General features: G+C 39.4%; 1 long non-coding RNA gene across 1 annotated transcript; it reads right to left on the reverse strand.

Moving 5' to 3' along the window:
• Positions 1 to 604: 604 nt before the first annotated feature.
• On the reverse strand, positions 605 to 5,432 carry LOC131242827 (uncharacterized). Its single transcript, XR_009169741.1, has 2 exons — positions 4,656 to 5,432; positions 605 to 2,271 (listed from the first exon to the last, which is right to left on the reverse strand). It is a non-coding gene; the product is annotated as an uncharacterized LOC131242827 (long non-coding RNA).
• Between the last annotated feature and the right edge of the window lie 1,686 nt (positions 5,433 to 7,118).

The raw sequence follows: 7,118 nt of genomic DNA on the forward strand, positions 1-7,118 counted from the left end.
ATCATCCTTCTTCTCATTCAGCACTGCCCTCCAATCAGTAAATGTAAGGGGTGCATATTCCTCATTGCATGCTATTGTCCCCAGGAAGTTTGTCAGCTTGTTAATATTGTCACCAACGGGTACTTTAGTGTTGACGGGAATAGGAATTCGTTGTCTTGCACGCATCTTCCAAACTTCGAGGCATCGTGTGTGGCCTCTCTTTTTATCACACCCTGTGAATATATTAAAATCACAACATTAATATGCATACCCATATAGTTCCTTAGCATAAAAGCACAAGAAATAATCGATGCATAGCATACCACTAGAGGGACCCGTTGTAGCCTGGTGCGGATCTTGAGGTTGTGAGGGACCAGTTGTAACCTGGTGCAGATCTTGAGGCTATGAGGGACTCGTTGTAGCCTGGGTCACCTGAGGCTGGCTAGGTCCTGCATCAGTCATAGGACCTACCGGTCGCCTAGCCGTGTGTTTAATGTGCCTTGTGTCTAACACCTGTATATGTCTAGCAATATGACAGTAAGACAATAAAATATTCTTCATCTTTAGTTAATGAAAAGACATTCAAATTTCGAAAAACAGTAATAATAATAACAAAATCGCATGAAAAAAAGACATTTGAATTTCTTTTTTATATATCAGGACAATATGGTACATAAGAAATCAATTATTGTACATAATGTCATCTCCATAGGGATCAGAAAAATCGGTATCATCTATTTGATCATCTACCATATTTTGGGCAGGTAGTAAAGGTGTGAGAATTGTTGTACCACAGATATCTATCCTTTCCCAACTAATAATGTCATCACTCGAGTCCTCCAAACTTTGACCATTGCATGACGAACTCTCTAAGTTGGTGTCAACATCATTTGCAGACTCTTCCCCATGCATCTCAAACAAATCCCTAGGTTTCGTCCTCACTACAACATGCCAATCTTTCTCGACGGGGTCTTGCACATAGAACACCTGCTCAACTTGAGATGCGAACACAAATGGTTCATCAAACAACTGTTGACCGGTATGGCATAGCCGTTTAAAATTCACGAGCGTGAACCCAAATTTATCCTTTCTTTACACCCCTGCCCTGAGATAGAACATCAACTCAATCACATCTAAATAATACAACCTTCCGATCACCACAATATTCCAGTTCAATGATGTCTGTCAAGACAGCATAGTAAGTTACATCTCCTGCAATATGGTTTTTGTCATTAACACTCGCAAAGCTTAATGTCTTTACAATCACCACAACTCCACTATATTGAGTTTTTCTTTTCTTCTCTCGATCTTTAGTGTGAAACCTGAAGCCATTTACTATAAAACTCTTATATCTTCTTGCCATATTAGGACCCCGAGTTAGCCATCTAAGGTCTTCTGAGACCTGCTCATTCTTTGCGTGGCGCAACTGTTCAACTTATTCGAATATAAAAAATGTTACATGAAAATAAATGAACATGCACATGTCAGTCAACTTATTGCGTTGACTACTTACATGATCGCTAAACCATTTATGAAATGTGAATGCGTTCTATATCCCTTGGTCGTGCGCGAAGATTCTTCTGCTTAACAACATTCTTGTGTTCTCTACATATGAATTGGTTCCAGTAAGAAACATGGTGGTAAGTTGTTTTCCACATGTATAAATTAAGTGTCATAGTTGTCTTACTCAAGAAATGGGATGAGTGCGCTACTGTTAAACAGATCATATCGATGTGCCTGTGTAATTGCAACTTTATCCAGTACACAATCCTCAAGCTTCCCTAATGCATGACCTATTCGTAGAAAAATAGATGATTGTTCTATAACGGTGTTACCACAGTCATCATTCCGTATTGGTCAGTCAAACTTTGTCTCTACATTATATAAGTACCTCGAGCAGAAAGTTGAGCATTCTTCTACCAAGTACTCTTCTGCAATTGAACCCTCGGGCCGACTTCTATTGCGTACATATAACTTCAGTATGAGCAGGTACCTATGGTCACCAATATTAAACAGTTTAGAAATATATGGTCGATTAGCGTGATTGGAATAGAATGAAAAATAAATTTAATTTATAAACATTAGCACGCACCTCTTGATGGGGTACATCCATCGATATTGTACCGGTCCTGCTATTTTGGCCTCGCCCACTAGATGAATGGGCAAATGCAATATAATATCAAAAAAAGCCGGTGGAAAAATCTTTTCTATATGGCAAACCTGTAAACTAGTTTGCGTAGTGTCTACTACTTTATTGGTGAAGTCCTCACTTTCCAAATTCAACAAACCAACCTATACAAAAAGCAAGGGATGTAAACATACTCATAGATCCCAAAAATGAATCATATCTAAATCTAAGGTGTACAACATAATAAGAAAACAGTGATAATTAAATATCCACAAAATAAGATACAAATATCCTCAAGCTAGAAAATATCATCCAAACATCTCATCACCGTCAAATCATCATTCCACCTCCACATCCGTCTAGTGGTCATCACAATATTTCCGAAATCAAATTTGTAAGCAAAACCTGAAAGTCGAATGCTATAATTTGTTTGCTTGAATCTATAATAGTCCAAGCATATAGTTATAACTTTCTAAGTTGCAAACAAGTTCCACCTAAAAGTGAGCTCATGCTATATTGTAACTAGGGGTGCACATTTAACCGGTAGAACCGTAGAACCGGACCGGAACCGACCAAATGGTCCGGTTTGGTCCGGTTCCGGTTCCGGTTCCGGTTCCAAAAATCAAAGAACCGGTGACAACAGTTCAGTTCTCGGTTTGGGGGTATGTAGAACCGAACCGAACCGTGAACCGATCCGTAGAACCAAACCGTGGATCCGATCCGTAGAACCGAACCGTGGAACCGAACCTTGAACCGAACCGATGTATTTTTGTATATCTTATAATTATTTTCTCTAGAATAATTATTTTCATAAATGTATTTTTGAACACCTTATACAACATCTAAACCATTCATCAAATGGACCACAACATGGATGGACATGGGCTTGCAATTGGGTTGGATTATAAAAAGCCAAGAACCGTGGAACCGATCCGGAACCGAACCGGTTTTAACGGTTCGGTTCAGGTTCGGTTCTAGGGTGCCAACGGTTCGGTTCCGGTTCTAAATTTCCGAGAACCGTTAGGAACGGTTCGGTTCCGGTTTCACCCCAAAACCGGACCAAACCGAACCGTGTGCACCCCTAATTGTAACTGACAGTGAAATTTCTTATCCAAACACCTGTAGACCCTTTACAACTAATTAAACTTACAGGCATCCAAATGACCCCTAAAACTAATCATGGAGAAAACATAAGTTCCTAGTGCATTGGGTTGAAATGTTGCGATGCACGTTACAACTTACAAGTAGGGCCAGCAATTGTGAAATACAAACTTTAATTTGATAAGCTCTGCCATAGATGGAAGATGCACCAAAAACCCTACAAAATCAAACTTCTACTGCAGCTAAAGGAAATGGCAGCGATTAGCATTGAAATATAGTACAATCAAGCTCTACAACAGCTACCTGTTATAGTAGGATTTTAAATTGTAAACAATTAAGCTCTCCTACAGCTACCTGTTACGGTAGGATTTTGAATTATACCCTGCCCATGGATTCGAGGTCCAGGACATTCCTTAGGTGGGGCCCACCATGTATGTGTAGTAGCCAAAAAAAAAAGTCTAGTCATCAGATGGGCCACAATGCATATTGAATGTGTATCATTCTCCCTTTTTTTATAGCTTTTCATGCATATGTGGTTCCCCTCATGACTGGGTATTGGCCATGGTACATACACAGTGGGGACCACCACATGAACAACCTGGATCTTGCTAATATGGAGCACATTGGCACATCCCATGCAGCCATCTAGACCATCCATATAGTCAACCAACTCTAGGTTAGTTCAGATTCTTCAAATGGATCAAATGCACAGTTCAATCCTATTGCCAACAGAATCAGTACAAGGCCGCATTTGGATGGAATGAACTGCAAGCTGTTATTGGAAATAACCAAATTCCCAATCCCTCAATAAAAATGCTAATGGCCTGTTTGGTTGCCACTTCAAAATAAGTTCATCTCATTTTAGTTAACAGTAATTATGTATTAGAGATTTCAGTAAGGATTAAAACAAAACTTGATAACCATAATTCATAAAGAGAAATGCCCTGGTGTTCTCAAAGCACTTTTAAGTTATAGTGCTCCTAGTTGCATTGATACACTTGGATGGTCCAATCAATCGATCTGAACTGTCCATCAAGTTTGGAACACATTTGATGGGCTGAGTACAAAAATACCACTGATTGTATCGTCCAACCGATCCTTGAACATGGATTCCCCTGAAACTACTGTTTTCCTTAATGGTCAACAAAAACCCATTTGGCGGTTAAGGCAATCCAAAGAAGGAAAAAGAGACTCAGTGCACCATCGGCTGTCTACCATAAAGCTCCAAGAAGTAACGTCACAGAACATGTGATATATACTAAAATAGCTTCTGAAGCTAGACAGACTGTTGGACATATGAGAAACAAGTATACTGAAGATCACTAGTAAGAAGATGCCATGCATAAGCACTCAAAGGTACTCGCATGATCACTTTGAAACATAAATTCAAAGATAAATGATAAACAGAAATTCATAATTCATAAATGAGGTGTCGAGTCATATTCACCTTAACAGGATTGTATTTGTAGAAGATTGGAGAAGCTGGGCAAGCTAAATGATATATCTGATCAACCTCTATCAACAATGGTTCTGTCACATCTGCATGAGAGTGAATGCCATAGGTTCAGGGATTCTATAAATCCTTGAACATGTGACTTTCAGAACAATTGATGGATCCACAGAATATAATAAATAAAATATCAAGAGAATTGATACTCAGTTTTTAGATAGCAACAAGCTGAATTTGATGGACCAAGTAACTAATAGAGAAAAAAAGAACACAGGATCTGCCGAAAGCCAAATGTATGAGAGTAAGATGACAGCCCAGGTTACATCCACAAGAATTCCGACCTGGATGGGGTGCCAAAGCATGCTACCTCTGCATACAGTAAAATACTTCTCATCAACAAAATCATATTCAGCAACCTTGATGGGACTCTCTCATCCCACAGTTGATAAGAATGTTAACAAATCCTGATGTTATTTTCCTGACAAATGCCAAACTTTTTCCATCTGTCTATTTGCTCAAAACTCCCACTTCTCACAAACACCACAGAAGTCAAGAATATAAACATGATTTAACTATCTCGACCTTCTCAAGCAAAACCTAAGATAGGCAAACTATTCTCCTCTATCCATGATTTAACAGTTTCTGAACAGTTTCCTAACAAAACTACACCCACACTCATTCAGCTATAGCCATACTCAGGCTGAGCTTGGGTCCCTGTTGGGTCTACCTGGTCACACGTGCTAGCATGTAACTCACAGGCAAGAACCTGGTCGTTCATCAGCTAGGCCCCACCATCTATGCTCCAGGCTAGTCCAGTCATCAAGTGTGCCACACATTACCAAGAAATTGGATGGATAGAAAACATCAACTGACAGTTTCCATTCAAGATACGCATGTGGCTCATTGTCTAAGCCAAGTTACTTGATTATTAGGCCAGGGCATCTAGACAGCAGGGCCAACCTGATGAACAGCCAAGCTGGAGCACAAATTTGCCAAGCTATGCTCCCCATGCGTTCTCACTCCAAAACAGGCACCATATCACTGCTGTAGTATATGTAACTATTTAGAAAATCATGCATCCTTGTAGGAACTGAAAAACAGAGTAATAGAGTTTAATATGTATATACTATGCATGTGTGTTTTGCTTCCATCCTTTTACAATATTGCATCTTTCATCATGCTTGAGTGACATTCATTTGATACAACCATGCTGGGGATCTCAAAGAGCTAAAATGTGATTTTGTGCATGCTAGTTGGATTGAATCTAGCTGTTTATATTGTGAGAAAGGATATGAATCTTAGCAGCTTTGTTTTTTTCTTAGAAATCAGGAACTCTGTCCTTGTACATGCAGCAGCACATATAGGAGATCCACTGTTAATCTCTTGCATTGTGCAGTAGATGGATGTATCTCAAAGATGATACCCATCAGACTGTTGGTTGACTTCTTTCTAGACACCCACTAAGAATCCTCAAAAATCCTCCACTTGAAATATATTTCATTGTAGATTTGGGAATGCATTGAAATAAACAGAGTGCAGGGTTTACTTGGTTTTACTCTGGCTGCATAAGAACGTAAGCTTCATACACAGCCACTTAGAAATGGCACCATGGAAAGTTCATAATCATCATCAAAGCTTCATATTTTGTACATTTGTCCATTGGTAAGACACATGTTGGATGGTTAAGATCATTTGTCCCGTTGGACTTTTCTTCCATACATTCACACTGGACCTGTCTGTACGATCCTGATGATGGATCATTGGGCCATGTTCCCACCTTTTTTGTGGTGCATTGGGAGAAAAAAAAAAGCAGAGAGATAGATGCTAAGTGTGGGAATTCCGAGCTATTCATTAGGTGGGTCCTATCATCAGGTGGGCCATGGGATTAAAATTAGGATGGTCTACTCATCAGGTGGGCCAAACAAGATGAAAAACAGAAAATGTATATTTTCACATTGTTTGTGCATTGCTGTGAAGCATCCTGCCAAAAGGAAAAAGAAGCTCGGCTCACTGGGGCCTACATGCTGAGTGCTTTGGTAAATGGAACTTTCCATGTTGTGGAATCTAGGGCGGGCCTGTGTATGAAGTCAAATAAAACCAAATACACTGTGGGACCTGTGGGACCTGTGGGACCTGCTGAAAATTAGACTAGCCTAACAATCCAAACCTCTGATTCATGGACACTTTTTTATTTTTTAATAAGACTATTGGATATTTTTCATTTTTAAACGTCCAACAAATGTACGGCAATATTTTGTCAATTATGCACCTAAACTGGTATCAGAATTTGGATAACTTAGTCTAATTACTTGTTTCCACGTATGCAATTTCTCAGTAAATTTGAACTGCCTGCGTTTCATTCATCACACTGCCAGAGTATTAAAGCAAACTGAGAGAGAGAGAGAGAGAGAGAGAGATCCAAACTTCTGATTTCATTTCTTTGCAGAGAACAAGAACAGA

This window comes from Magnolia sinica, chromosome 4 (assembly GCF_029962835.1).
Source record: "Magnolia sinica isolate HGM2019 chromosome 4, MsV1, whole genome shotgun sequence".
Classification (NCBI taxonomy): Eukaryota; Viridiplantae; Streptophyta; class Magnoliopsida; order Magnoliales; family Magnoliaceae; genus Magnolia; species Magnolia sinica.